The sequence below is a fragment of the Muntiacus reevesi genome, chromosome 6 (assembly GCF_963930625.1).
Source record: "Muntiacus reevesi chromosome 6, mMunRee1.1, whole genome shotgun sequence".
Taxonomy (NCBI): domain Eukaryota; kingdom Metazoa; phylum Chordata; class Mammalia; order Artiodactyla; family Cervidae; genus Muntiacus; species Muntiacus reevesi.
The window spans coordinates 29,737,516-29,752,989 of NC_089254.1; the positions used below are offsets into that span (position 1 = coordinate 29,737,516).

The 15,474-nt window shown below is 42.1% G+C and overlaps 1 protein-coding gene across 1 annotated transcript in view; it reads right to left on the reverse strand.

Annotated features, from left to right (window-relative positions):
- TOMM7 (translocase of outer mitochondrial membrane 7) overlaps positions 1 to 15,474 on the reverse strand; it is a 240,656-nt gene that overhangs the window by 157,824 nt on the left and 67,358 nt on the right. The gene's annotated exons all lie outside the window — the stretch shown is intronic.

Sequence of the window (15,474 nt, forward strand, 5' to 3'; positions counted from 1 at the left end):
GAGTGAAGTAAGCCAGAAAGATAAAGAACATTACAGCATACTAACACATATATATGGAATTTAGAAAGATGGTAACGATAACCCTATATGCAAAACAGAAAAAGAGACACAGAAGTACAGAACAGACTTTCGAACTCTGTGGGAGAAGGTGAGGGTGGGATGTTTCGAAAGAACAGCATGTATATTATCTATGGTGAAACAGATCACTAGCCCAGGTGAGATGCATGAGTCAAGTGCTCGGGCCTGGTGCACTGGGAGGACCCAGAGGAGTCGGGTGGAGAGGGAGGTGGGAGGGGGCATCGGGATGGGGAATATGTGTAACTCTATGGCTGATTCATATCAATGTATGACAAAACCCACTGAAATGTTGTGAAGTAGTTAGCCTCCAACTAATAAAATAAAATTAGAAAAAAAAAAAAAAGCATGAGTTCTGGAATCTGACAGACTTAGAGTTGAATCAAGCTTTGCTACCTCCTGGGCTTCCCTGATGGTGCAGTGGTAAAGAATATGCCTGTCAATGCAGGAGACGCAGGTTTGATACCTGGGTCAGGAAGATCCCCTGGAAAAGGAAATGGCAACCCACTCCAGTATGGTTGCCTAGAAAATCCCACAGACAGAGGAGGCTGGAGGTCTATAGTCCATGGGGTCACAAAGAGTCAGACATGACTTAGCAGTTAAAACAACAACAATAATTGCTAACTCTTAGCTGTGTGATCATAAGTGAGTTAACTGACCTCTCTGAACTTTACTGTCCCATGGATATAATGTAGGTTATTGATTTATATGAATGGACTCGTCAACACATGTTTCTTGACCATTTCCTATGTGCCAGACACTGTGCCAAATGCCACAGTCAGAAGAACAAGATAAAGTCGTCTGCTCTACAGATGTGCCCACTCTAGTGGGGAGACACACATAAACCATCATTCTATCATTCTAATACTATATGATATTTCAAACAGACATATAGAGAATGGTGGCATATCACTTGTAGCAGAGGCTTAGGCTTCTAGTGCTCACCTATGTTCAGTTCTCTTTCCTTTCAGCCCCAGGAGAGCATTACACTCTTGCTCCCTTGCAGCTAGGTAAGGTTCTGTAACAGGGTTCATCAGTGGGCTGAGAATGGGAATCACGTGGTTACCTCTGGGCCAATACATTTACCTGCCAGTATGATACTCTCGGTATTCTCATCTCCTGCTACATCAACCGGAGAAGCCAAGTGCTCTGGATGGTGATGACCTGATCACCAAGGGGAGCTCCAAAGAGAATGTTACCCAGACCTAAAGCAGACTTTGACTAACCAAACACTAAACTTGTATTAAGCCACTGAGATTGTGTGCTGTAAGTGACTATGGCATGATCTAGCCTCACCAATTCATAAACCAACCTGCACAAGGCATTCTGAGAGACCCAGAGACTGACCTGAGTGCTAACTGATGCGTGAGAGAAGAGCCAGGGGAAGAGGTGAGAAAGAATCAGCAGAACAGAGAGGAAGGCAGAGCAAAGGCCTGGAGGGTTTGCAGTGGCCTAGGGAGGTAGGTGATAGCAACCAGTCCAGGGGTGCTAGAATGCAAAGCAAGAAGGAGAGGGCAAGAGAGAGACAGAGGAGGTAGGTAAGACCAAATTGTGGAGGGCTTCAGGGGCCATGTTATTAGCTTGCCCTTAACCTGTAGGAGATGAGAGCTATGCAGGGCTTCTAAGCAAAGGAGTGACACGCTCATCTGTGGTTATGTAGAGGAGCGATTGGGGAAGGATTATAGCCCAGAGACCAAGATGAAACTAAACAACTTATGGAAAGTACCACTGTAGTACCTGCCAGACAAAGTACAGCACTTTCCTTTTCCCTTCCTCTGCTCATACATTAATGTAGTTGTGGAAATTAATCAACCCTGGAGCTTAGCAATCTTACTTTTAGGACATTTTAGAAATAAAGTTTCATTCTGTAAGAATGCATGTATAAGGATGTCTCCTGCAGCCTTGCCTGTGGAGTTAAAGTGTTGATCAAAATGTTCATCAAGAAGAAACTAGTTGAATTTAGAGACTATCGTTACTAAGAGAAGTAAGTCAGAAAAAGAAAGACAAATACCATATGATATCATTTAAATGTAGAATCCAATATATGATACAAATCAACATATCTACAAAACAAAAACAGACTCACAGACATATTGAAAAAGACATGTGGTTGCCAAGGGGGACAGTAGGGGGGAGCAGGGGAAGGAATGCGAGTTTGGGATTAGCAGAAACAAACTATAATATTTATATAGGATGGATAAACAACAAGACTCTACTGTAAAGCACAGGGAACTATATTCGGTAGCCCGTGACAAACCATAATGGAAAAGAATATGAAAAAGATACATATAAATGTAACTGAGTCTTTTTGCTATACAGAAGAAATTAATATAATATTGTAAATCAACTATACTTCAATAAAGTTTTTTAAAAAGAAAAAGAAATTGGTTGAATAAATCATGAAACATCCTATAATACCTATTATTAAAAAAAAATAAGAGCTATGTTAAGTGACCTGGATGAGGTATTCATGCCATAGAGCTTAGTAAAAAAACAAGTTTCAGGGTAATATGCAATATATGACTTCATCACTTAAAAAAAATAAAAGAATAGGTAACCCAACTCTGTACATGTAACTTGGGTGCCTTTTGTGTACATTCATGTGAGCCTGTGGCAGGGAAGGTGACGTGGAAGGTGACACCTCGGTGAACAGTGGTCATCTCAAGAGGCGGGCAGTCTTGCTGTAGTTACAATTAATATTTGTTACTTTCATAATTTATTTTTAACTAATAAAGAAATGGAAAGAAAGAGACTATCCCAGAGAAGTGGAACTGGTAGTGTTCTTCCTGTAGCACTACCAGTTCTGACAGTGAGCAATGCAAAGACAGAAAAAACAATTTGTCAGCCAGAAAACCAAGCCAACCTCCTGCAGTTGAAGTTTCCTCTTCCCACTGGAATGTACTGCAATTGTTTTTAAATCTAATGCCATACCTTGAGTTGTCTGTGATTACTAATTCCAATGGATTGGACCCAGACTCTCAGGGGATTTAAACGGATCCAGACCTTCAATGTTAATTACTCCATGAAAGGAAGCCCTGTTCACTAGTAGGAAATGAATGAGGCTTCCCATCAGGATAAGCAAATTACTTTGGTCTATGGGGAAAAGGCAACAAACCTTCCAAAAGATTCACTGGCCTTAAAAAACCAATAACATGCAAATCAAGCTGAATAACTGGAAGTTCCTTGAGGGCTGAGGCTAAGGCCCTGGAAGGAGATGATAAGTGAAAGTGAAGTTGCTCAGTTTTGTCCAACTCTTTGCAACTCCATGGACTGTAGCCCACCTGGCTTCTCCATCCATGGAATTTTCCAGGCATGAGTACTGGAGTGGGGTTGCCATTTCCTTCTCCAGGGGATCTTCCCGACCAAGGGATTGAACCCAGGTCTCCCGCATTGCAGGCAGACGCTTTACATCTGAGCCACCAGTGAATCTCAGGAGCTGATAAATTGAAGCTAAATTAAAGCAAAGTACTAACCTCAGATTTAGTATACATGCTTTCAAATGAGAAATTCTCCATGTTCTCATTTGTCAGCCTTTTCCACCAGGCACTGTGAAAAATAACATCCCCTATCTTTTCAGATACACAGTGTTAGGAGAAAATGACATGCTGAAGTTAAGGTGTCTGTGGGAGATCTAAGTGGAAATGTCCACTGAACACTGTGTATGTCTAGCTTGTCTAGAATGCAGAAAATCCAAGTCATGGACATAAACTTGGGCATCATCTATGTACAACAGAAAGAAAGGGTCAGTAAAGCCACACGAGGAGGAGAGCGTGAGGAACAGAAGAGAGAGGAGGCGCTAAGGCCAAGCAGGAAAGCATGGTCAGGAGCTTCAGTATACCAGTGGGAAAGTCAGGTTAGAACTAAAATGCCTCCACTGGATTTGGCAACAAGGAAGTCTCTAGGGACTAAAACTGTTCAGGGTGGAAGCCGACAGACCGTTTCTAAAGCAAAGTAGACAGCATTACTAGCATTCTGAAAGATCCAGGAAGCAAATCTTAAATGACATTTAAGTGAGGTAAAAGTAAATTTCATTTAGTTAATATATTTCTGAGTATACATAATACATGATTATCAAGTACATGTACATGTATAATGTACATGTACATTATACAAATACAATACATGTATCAAGTAATACATGATCAAGGCAGAAAACCTGGAAAACAAAGTACAAAGAGAGAAAAAATATCACTTATTCCACTTTCTAGAGAGACTGACATTTTCTCTGTGTATTTGTATTTACGTAAAGGGTGTGGAAAAGAATAGTGCATCTTGTCATGTGACAAGCATTGCCTGTATTGGTTCAATACTTTGAAAACCTATTACTTAAAGATACTAGAGAAAAATTTAAAAGGATATTCTTATGAAATTGGAGTATACTAAACCTTTTCATATATGTCATGAAATATAGACACTATGAAAGAAAGGATATAAAGTCTACTTTATATAAATCTAAATTCTCTGCATGGCAAAAAAAAAACCGCTATAAATTAATAAAAAGATGAATGATAAAATTAAAATACACTGAAGAACAAAAGTTTACCTTTTGGAGTGTATCAAGAGTTCCTTCAGATTGTCAACCTACACAAAGAGATTTGATGTTTATTCCCTAGGAATCCATCAGGGTAGGATCGCAGAAAGTGGTTTCTATGCACCAATGTCAGCTTTGCTGTTTTGACAAAGGGGTAGTTTGTAATTTCATTACACTTCCGGCTGGCAGTATTGCACTAATGAAACCCTGAATCTGTACTTTTCTAGCTGGTGTCTGGTGTTCACAGACACCGTGATGGCTATTGATGGCTCTAAAAAGTTTTGGGGGGAGGGCTGATTTCATAGATAACTTATGGATTAAAACGTGATCAGACTTTATTAAATTTGTACTTCAGCACACACATGTGTGCGCACACATACACACAGAGTTCCTTCAAAGCAATATGAAAATTATCAAAAACCATAAGAAAATCAAACAAGGACATGAACGGAGAGTTTGTGGAAAATCACATAAAAATGGTTCCGTGGTCCACCTTACTTATAATAAGAGGGAGGCAAATTAAAACTACGCTGAGATACATATTCCCCTCATCAGTCTGGTGAAGATCAAGAGTGACAGCATCATGTGCTGACCAGAGTATGAGAAACAGGTGTTCTCGCACCTTGCTGGAAGGAGAGTAACTGGATATAAACTCTGTCTCTAGTAGAACTGCCTGTATCCTTTGAGTAACTACCTCCATTTCTAGGAAACTATCCCACTGCTACACTCACATGTGTGAAATCACACATGAACAAAATTATTCACTGCAGTTTTATCTGTAATAACCAAAGATTGGAAACAACCTAAAATTCCATCAGTGGGGAACTGGTTAATAAATGGAATACAAGGGCTAAGAGGAAGGAGGCAGCCTGTATCTCCCGCAAAGGAATGACTGCTAAAGCATTCAGTAAAGAAAGCAAGGTGCAGAACACTGTCATCTGTGCACCACCACTTACGTAGAAGAATAAAATTAAATTGTGGGAAATACTGGGACTTCCCTGGTGGTCCAGTGGCTAAGACTCCACCCTTCCACTGCAAGGGGGTGAGTCCAATCCCTGGTCTGGGAACTAAGATCCTGCATATCTCAAAGTACAGCCAAAAAAAGAAAAAAATCATGGGAAATATGAACATACTGTTTATCAGTGTGTTTGGAGTATTTCTAGAAGGAATCACTAAGAAAAAAACTAGTTGAAGTAGTTACATAATGAGGTAAACAGTGTGGCTCAAGTGGCCTGAAAGTAGCTTCTCTTATACTGAGTGTCCCTTGGAAACTTCTGAATTTCATGCCATGGCTATATATAACGCATGCAAAAAAAAATATTTATTTATATATATATATATATATATAATTTTTTAAAACAAGAAGAAATCTATAAGCCATTTTATTTGTATTTTCTGGTGGTTATTCTTATTTTCTTCATTCCCATCTTTTTATTTTGTGCTGTGTCTACCTTGACCCTTTTCTGTTCCCCTTCTCTTGCCCCACCTCTGTTAAATACAACTTAAAAAAAAAATTTGCATCTGTTGACAATTTAGTATATACCAATAAGTCTGCTTTATGGGTGTAATTGCATTTAATTTTCACAACCACCATGAGGAGGAAAGTTGTCTTTGCCACAATTTACAAATGAGGAAACTCAGGCACAGGGGACTGTAGTGCTTTTCCCAAAGTTACACAAACAGTAAATGATGGGGTTGGGGTTTAAACCAAGTCTGTCTGTGAAATCCATTCTTCCTTTAGTAAAATGTACTGCCAGGAATATGGAACAAATATCCATTCATATATATTTTTAAATTGTTGGATAAAGTATTATAATCTTTGATTTAAAAATAAAGCAAGCTGGAGAAGGAAATGGCAACCCACTCCAGTATTCTTGCCTGGAAAAGTCCATGGACAGAGGAGTCTGGTGGGCTGAAGTCCATGGGATTACATGACTGAGCATGTGTGCACAAGGGTGGAGGGAGATGGGTTGGTAGCAATAAAGTGGTAGAACTAAAAAAAAAATAAAAATAAAAAAATAAAAATCAAGCAAGCATAATATTTTATATGACTTTTTAAAAGTACACGTACAAAAAAAATTTCATAAATTAAGCTATTTTTTATTTCTAAACTCTTGATGACTATTTCTGAAAAGTCAATTGAAAGGAGAACTCACCTTTCATTCACTTACCAGCCCTGAGCGCCTCGTGCTTAAAACCATACTATTCATTGACATTGAAAGATGGACCCCTCAAGAAATTCTCAGTCATCTCTAGTCAGTGAACTAAGATCCTGCAATCCACACAGCATAACCCCCAAAAAAGAAAGAAAGAAAGAAATTCTCAGTCAGTTGCAGCGAAAGCAATAGAAATATTATTGGGTCCTTCCAATGTGCCAGGCAGGATGCTAAGCTCCTTACATAGATTCCAACAACTACATGACAGAAGGTACAACTGCTACCGCCTATTTTGTAAATGAGAAGAATGAAGACTGGATGGTCAGTAACTTCCCAGTTGACCACACCTTGTAGAATACAGAATGGTGATTTGAACTGAGGCAGTCTGGCTCCAGAGCCTGTGCCATCATGACACTGCCTGGAAACTGATTAGTATAGCACATGACACCGCAGGAGAACCCAGAGGAGAACCCTCACTATTCCTGGAAAAGGGTCAGCAAAAGCTTCCCGGAGGATCAAGGCACGGTCTGAGTCCTAATGGAAGTTCAGAACAGAGAGACGTCATGGCATCCGCAAGATGTCATTCTACCCTGTGCTGAAACTGTTATGAAAAGACTTACATCCTTTGGAGAGCAGGGGAAAATTGTAGCCTAGAGCCTAATGTGATCTGCCTGGGAGCTGTGCCATGTAGTGGAACCAAGTTTCTGTCAGGGAATTTTATGTTTTACTCAATATTCTGAAGTTTAGCTATGACACAGTCAAATATCAACACATTCCAATCATCAGGAGGGTACTATTAGGAGGCAGGGTTGAATTTAATGGCACTTAAATGTTTGTTTTCCTAACACAATGTCCTAGAAATATGCAACAGAACTGTAACGGAGATGAATCAAAAACAAAAGGATGTAGTACAATAAGACACAATGCCAAGAATAACAGTAGAAGTGATTTTTTGTGATTCTAGTAGTTAAGAGTAAAACTTATGACACAAGCAGAAATCTTTGGGGACCCTAAGAATGCTTCAGGGCTTTCTTCATCCTGTCCACTAAATGCCCCAAAGCTGGACTCTTGATTCATCTGTTCTGGTTGTGATGGAACGGTGACAGAGCAGAAGTCCGTAAGCCCACAGGCTGCCGCCTTGCTGTGTCTAATGCTCTCACCATGACCAGTCTGCAGTCCCCGACATGGCCATGGCTCAAGAGCTGGGCTCAGTCTCTGCCCTGATCCACTAAGGCACAAGCCAGGACTCAAGGACAGCTAACTCTGTAGAATAAAAATTCTACCCTGTGCATATCCTTACTCTCCTAAACTCAGCGTGCAGTCTATGTCAATTTATTTATAAAAACAGCAGCCTTCATTTGGGGACATAGGAGCAGTATGTTTTGACCAGAACAATTTCTTTCCTTAAAAAGCTTTATGGCCAATTGTCTTTGAAAAGTAAACTTAAATAACCTTTTATTACAAGCTTTCTCTACACTCCCTACGCCACAGCTATTTAATAACCAATCCCTAGATTGCATCTGGGCCTTCAAAATATCCTTCTATCTCTGTAGGCTCATAGGTGTGCTGGAAGACATATAATAACTAGCCTTCTGGGGGCCCTGTTTCCTAGCATTTGCCAATTTCCACCTACCCTGTCTAATATAAAGCTACCAACAGGAACCACGGAGGGCAGAGCTGGGAGGAGATGAACACAGTTGGCTCCTCTGAACCTGAACCAGCCAGCCCCAACATACATCTGCCTGGGCTCCATCCTGTTCTTATGCTGAGATGGTTCTTCAACAGCCTCCAAACCCACCTCCTTCTCCAATCCCCTGGGGACTTCTTTCTGCTCATTCAGATTAAACACTTTCATCACATCACGGCCCTCCTCAAACTGTCTTCCTTGGCTCCCTATTCACTTCACTTCCACTTAGCTTTCTAACTCACCCTCCAGTTTTGTCTACCTAACAAAAATTGTTAGATTTATTCAACAAAAATACAAGATGCCTAGTTAAATCTGAATTTCAAATGAACAAGGAATACATTTACAGCGCAAGTACATTCCATGCAATATTTGGAAAATACTTTTACTTAAAAATTATTTGTTGTATATCTGAAACTTATCTGGGCATCCTATATTTTACCTGGCAACCCTACACCTAACCTCTCCACCACATCTTACCTCTCCTTCCAAACACCAGCAAGCTTCTCCACAGTTACAGAAGCCTGTGTGATCTCAGGTAAGTCATCTAATGTCTCTGAGCTTCAGTTTCCTAATGCATAAAATAAAGTTAATAACTGCTACTCTATAGAGTGGAATGTAAATGAACTAATGTGTGTAAAGCATCTGGTCTAGTACTCAGCATTCAAAAAATACCTGACTGACCCTCATATCCCATGTCAATCCTCAATTACTTAAAATACCTTAGAAGGAAAATTATACCATGGTTATGGAACCCAAGGGCCAAGAGTCCTAGAACATCACTCTGTATGTCCAAAGTCTCTTAAATAGGTGCTTATAGTTACATTTTTAAACAGATCAGCAGCAGAGGTTGGGATTAGGGGATGCTGACATATCCAGCAGTAGCCCATTCTAGCAACTCAGAGTCCTTGATCAAGAGAGGCCAGGACTGTCTACCTCTTACCCAAACATATCCCCCAACCAACATCAAGGCCTGCAGGCATCTGCTTTGTGACAGGTCTACCTTCAGCTCCCACAGGAAATGCAGTTTCCTTGCACAAGCAACACAATCCCAACAGGACTGGAATTGGAAAGCAGAGAAATGTTGCAAGACTACAAACTCCTTATTTTTTTTATTTTTATTTTTCTCTCTGTAGAACAGGCCCCTGCAAGGAACCTCAAGGTACTAGGGGAAATGAGCTAGATGAGAAGAGATGATGACACCATCATCTGTGGCAACTCCCCAGGCATCCTGAAACAAGGGCAACGAGCTACTGATCGATGCCCCGCACTAGAGCCAATCAGAGCTCGGCTATGTGAAACTACCAGAACCACCTGAAAAGCAAGTATCACTTGAACTGCAAATTTCACTTTCATGATATCAAACCATCAACACAACTTACTGATTTAGAGATTATACTATTCCACAAACAAGTGATCAGTTAACCCCCTGGGAAACTCACTGAATGTTTTAAATGCATCTTATCCCCATTCAGATAAGCCCTCCTTCCCCAGGGAACAGTGAACAGTGTACATCTGCAGCAGTAATCAATAAACCTCACTCGATGTTTCCCTTCTCAGCTCTGATGGGTTTGGCTATAGCCACTGTTTACATCATCTCTACTCAGAGAATTACCCAGAATGCTACAGATACAAAGCAGTATAAAAAAGGAAAAGCAGGTTATAAAACACTATGGATGGTATTTTTCTATTTCCCATACCCTGACAGATGTGTGAAAGTGAAGTCACTCAGCCATGTCCGACTCTTCACGACCCCATGGACTGTAGCCTAGCAGGATCCTCAGTCCATGGGATTTTCCAGGCAAGGATACTGGAGTGGGTTGCCATTTCCTTGTCCAGGGGATCTTCCCGACCCAGGAATCGAACCCGGCTCTCTCATATTACAGGCAGACGCTTTACCGTCTGAGCTACCAGGGAAGCCCAAATGTGTAGCTACAGAGAAAAACGACAAGAACAATAATTACAGCATAAGCAATGATTACCACTGGGTAATAAAATTATTATGCAGTGTTTTGGCCTATCTCTATTTTCTCAATTTCTACAATACACTGAACATGTATTACTTGTGTAGTTCTTTCTTTAAGCTAAAAACAATTAAATTTTAAAATATTGATCGGTTCCTGCTTGTATGATAACTAAGAAATCTGCTATCATCTTGCATTGATATGTCTGGGCTTTGGCATCTTTCAAATCAGTCAGTCCGCTTGAGGCCACCAAGGTCCAGAGCATGTTCAAATGGGTGGCACCCTAACTAGCCACAAGAGGTCTCTGGGTGTGAACAAAGACAACATCAGACTTCTGGACTTTGAAGAGCTATTTCTTAATTTAGAGTCTCTTACTCTATTAAGAGTAGACTCCGGGTTATTAAGCATAACTAATGAAGATCCACAGAATGCTGGAGCAAGAAGGGAATTTAGAGAAATCTCTCTAATGGAGCCCTGAGATCGGAGAGGACTTTGCCCCCAATCCTCCAGTTGGCCAAAGTATTTTTCTGGCAGCAAAAAGCCCCAAGCTCCTTCTGAATCTTGCAATCTAAGACAAACCATGAACGCCAGGGGGTTTTTACATGCCTGACGAACAGCATGGCCACACAATATCAGATGGGAAAAGCCCAGAACATCTCTTCTGACACCTAACCTGCCTTGATGGAGTCTGGAGCCTCGGTGAACAAACTGAACACAGAGGAAGGACTATGTATTACAGCCTCTGTGTTGATTGTCCCAGGACAAGAGAATCTGAGGTAGTTAGCAGCAACTGCTTCAGTACTAAGGCTCCAAACATCCCTCTGGGAATGCTGTCTCTCCTTGTAAGAGTCCATCACCTCCCAGAAAAGGTATCATCAAAAGACAATTCCAAATGCCAGGGAAGAAGACAGCATTTCCATGCATCCTGATCACTTGCCACGCAAACAGGTATAGTAGGGCATGCCTTTCCTCCTGTCACCACTCTTGCCCACAGGAAAGCAGCACATGAGAAACACAGCCTCCAGAGTGGAAGCTCTAGGCCCATCATTCCATGGAGCCCTTGAGGGACGCAGACCACTGTGGAGGCCCCACAGCACAGGAGGAGCTGCAGGCCTGGCAGGCCAAAGTGACAGCAGACCAGCAGCCCAGCTGCCTGGGGGCCCAGGCCTCGAAGGCCACAGTGAGGACAGCACCACCCGGAGCTGTGGCAACAGGTCTGCAAGTCAAGGATTCTGCGCTACATATTCTCACACCCAGAACTCAATAACTTGAAGAAATTACCTATAGCTCTTTGACCTGCTTACCTGGTTACCTTACCTGCTTACCTTATTACCTGCCTACCTGCTTACCTTATTACTTCTTTGACCTGCTTACCTGGTTACCTTACCTGCTTACCTTATTACCTGCTTACCTTATTACTTCTGTGATATTTTTGATCAATCAAGGTGGATCTTGCTTTGAGAAGTAATAAACCCCAATGGCTCAGTTGCAGAGCATGCAACATGTCCAAAGAATATCATGGAAATTATTCCATCATGAAGATTAGAGAGACTTTCCATACTTTCATGGATTCAGCTTGCTAAGAAGAACACAAGTAAGGTATAATTTAGAGAGACAAAGAGAGTCTCTGTTTTGCAAATAAGTAGCCAAAAGGGCAGGGAAGAGAGGTAAAATACGTCATAGCATTTTACCTAGTCTTACATTACATGTGATGCTTTCAAATGGGTTACTAGTACCTTAATTTTGAGGGAAAAGAGTAGAAGGAACCAGTCAATGGTGTTACATGTTTAGTTTCTATGACACTGAACTCAAGAGAACTGAGACCTTTGGAGAAACCAAAGATGGTTCAAATAACTCATGAGAATAAATTAACTCAGTGCTCCTTGCTGATGAGCTGATTTCCTAATAGTAAAGCAGAACCAGCAGCCACAGACAAAGAAGGTCTACCCTACAGATGGAAAAGAGATAAAGCACTGAAACTCAGCCCAGGGGAACCTTCCCAGCCCTGGGGTTCAGAGCAGTGGGCTCCTTCAGGAGCATCAAAGTAAGATCTCATCACCAACGCAACTTCCTGGGCACGCTCTTCCAGGCCCGGAGACCAGAGAGACATGGGGAGAGGGCTCGTCCTCAAGGTGGGGGAGTCTATGTGGTTGCCCCAGGAGAAGCCACTTCCCTTCTAAAATGCCTGGGGTTTCCCACTTCAGCAGGGGACAATAACTCAGCACATACCAAAACAACGAGGGCCCAGAACAGATACCCAGCCTCCTTCTGCACATTGTGCATCAGAAACCTGGCACAGCAGCCGCGTCTCTTCCTAACGGAGGGAGAGGCTAGATACAGTCCTGCACACCTCTGCCCTCCGAAAGCTGGGGCCAGACCAAGGAGTCGCTAGGAGCTACAGCAGCACGTCAGAGCTGAGGTCATGAGGGCCAGGACAGAAGCTGGACTGGCCTGGGAACTGCCCAGAGCTTTGGTCTCCAGGCCTGGCCCCCCCTCCAAAAGCAGCCAGCCCTTTCCAAGTAGACGCACTGCATGTCCCTAATATTCTCATTCCCAGTAATACCACCACTTTTCTCAAAGCAAAAACATTTCTCAGAGCCTTACAGGCCTGTCTGGTCTGCTCAGTAGGACTCAATCCCGGAAGGAGTTGCTAAATAACCCACTGTTTCAGTTTATAGACTGAGGACTTAGTGACAAGTGAAACTGCTTTCTGAGAGCAACTACAAGTTCTCAAGCAGCTGGTGACTTCTCTTTTTTCTTGGGATACTCCCTCCTGCTAAATTACAGAACCAACCCAACCCACTAGAATAAAGACACAGGAGTGCAACTCCACATTTTAACATGTGAGTTGTGGACACCACCTCTTCTCCTGGGAGCTTAATACTGGATGGCAGTTACTTTTCCCCCTTCACTTTGAATGCACTGATGGACTCTCTGAACTGGATTTCACCAACATGTAGGAGGGCAGTCATGGGCAGTAATTCTAAGGGGCACAGAAAGGACCAGCCAGCCTAGACAAGGGCAGAGGAACCAAAGTTCCTTGGTGTTTTCCTTCTTCCCCTCATCTGTCAGGCCTCTCTTGGTCTCAGCTGGTAGTCACTTCAAATCAGTGATGGTGCAAGCCAGCAGTTGAGGCTATTATTAAATAAATGCTGACAGCATGGCCTTTCCTAATCATTTGTACATATTAAAATATGAGGGATGAGCTCTCCAAGGGGAAAATTCACTGAGATCCAAAGCACAGAAGCTGTCATGGTGGAGTTACGGATGTTGCATTAATGCTTTGGAGCAAAGAACCCTTTTTTCCAACAAGCAAATGGCAACCCAAGGCTAGGAAATTAATAAACACCCTAGATGCTAACAGTGTGTAAGGTGGTGTCCAACAGTGTCCTCTCAACCTCCCATACACTTGCATTCCCACCCACACACAATTTGCCCTTCTAGGGCTGCCAGAAGCACAGGATCTGAGATTAAGTCAGACTCCTTCACAGTCAAGGGTCACTTTCGCCGTTTTGAATAATGATGATGATCGTGGGTGGGGAAGGCTAAGACCTTCTGTCATAAAAACACTTAGCAGAAAGCCTGGAAAACAGTCTAACAATAAGACACAAGCTAGGCTTATTACCTAAATTGACAGACCAGGTTTGGGGAACTTCATGTTCACCATTAAGAGAGAGAGAGCGAGGAAATCACTTTTTTTTTTCTTTTCTTCATCTTCTACTTAACTTTCAAAAAACATGCATTTGATGTCTTCAGAGGAGAAAAGACTGGGAGACTAGCTGACCACTGGCACAGGAGTCTGGCTCATTCATAAGCAAGGCTCCACATGGACTGCCTGACACAGTTGACTGGAGGACTTCTCCAAAGCAGATACCCTGGGCCAAGGAATGTTACAAAAAGCAAGTATTAATGGCAGGATTACCATGCTCCAGGGATTTTTCACATAATCATCTCTTTCAGTCTTCACCACAGTGAACTGCTATTATCCCAGTTTCATAGATGAGCAATCAAGGGGCACAGATTCTTTGCATTTCTTAGCCAAGGTCAGACAGCAAGTGGCAGAGTTGGGCTTTAAAGCCAAGCTGTGTGAACTCAAGAGCCAGTGCTTATACTATGTACTTGACCATAGGAAATTGCCTCAGCATCATCTATGGGAAATTATAGTGTGTATATATTTGTGTACAAGTGTGTGTGTGTGTACACAGTATATGAACCAACAATGTAAACACAGAGGTGAGTACGTAGGTCGCCAAGAATACCTCACCAGATTAGGGTAACAGAGGATTTAGTTGAAAACACCACAGGTCAGGCACTATCCCTGGGAAGAGGAGCTGGGAAGGAAGGAGACCAACTTCTCCCGTGCTGCCCTAATGCTCTGTCCCATCATTTTATCATTCACGTGTACTTACTAATTTTAAAACTTTTAATTGAAAAATCTGTATGCTGTTGATTCACTATATGAAATTTACTGAGTCATGTTTTATAAAAAATGGAAATATGAGAAGAAGCAGTCCCACTACAGAGGCCCAGCACGTGCATTGCAGGGGAGCCAGGAATGGTGGTTTCATTCAGTACAGGAGGCTTGGTTGGGGGCATCTGAGTAGCTCAAGACTTAAGAGTACTAAAAGCGAAACCATTCAGCCGTCCTCTCCCATTTTCATTTTCAAACTCCAAACCAGGCTACCACCACTACAGGATCTGCCTTTCTATTTAGAAAGTCAGTGAAAGAATGAATGACCTCACGTTCCCCAATAGGCAGGTCCCAACATGTTGTGCACAAAACAAAACTTGAGTAAATTGATTTGTATTTTAAATACCCGAGCTGAGGTCCCTGTTTTAGCAATCCTGACAAGATCCTCTTTGCAAAGCAAAGAAGTTGATTGTGATGTTAACACTGTGTTTTGTAAACAAAACATACAAAAAAGACGGCTTTTTTTCCCTTGGTGTCATACAAGGGTCCTACTTTCAGTCTGGAACCAATCTTCTGAGCTGTTTGGGTGTTTGGGAGACTGGGGGGAACGGCCTGGTATACAGATCATTTGCATGAAATCAAGGACCCTCTTG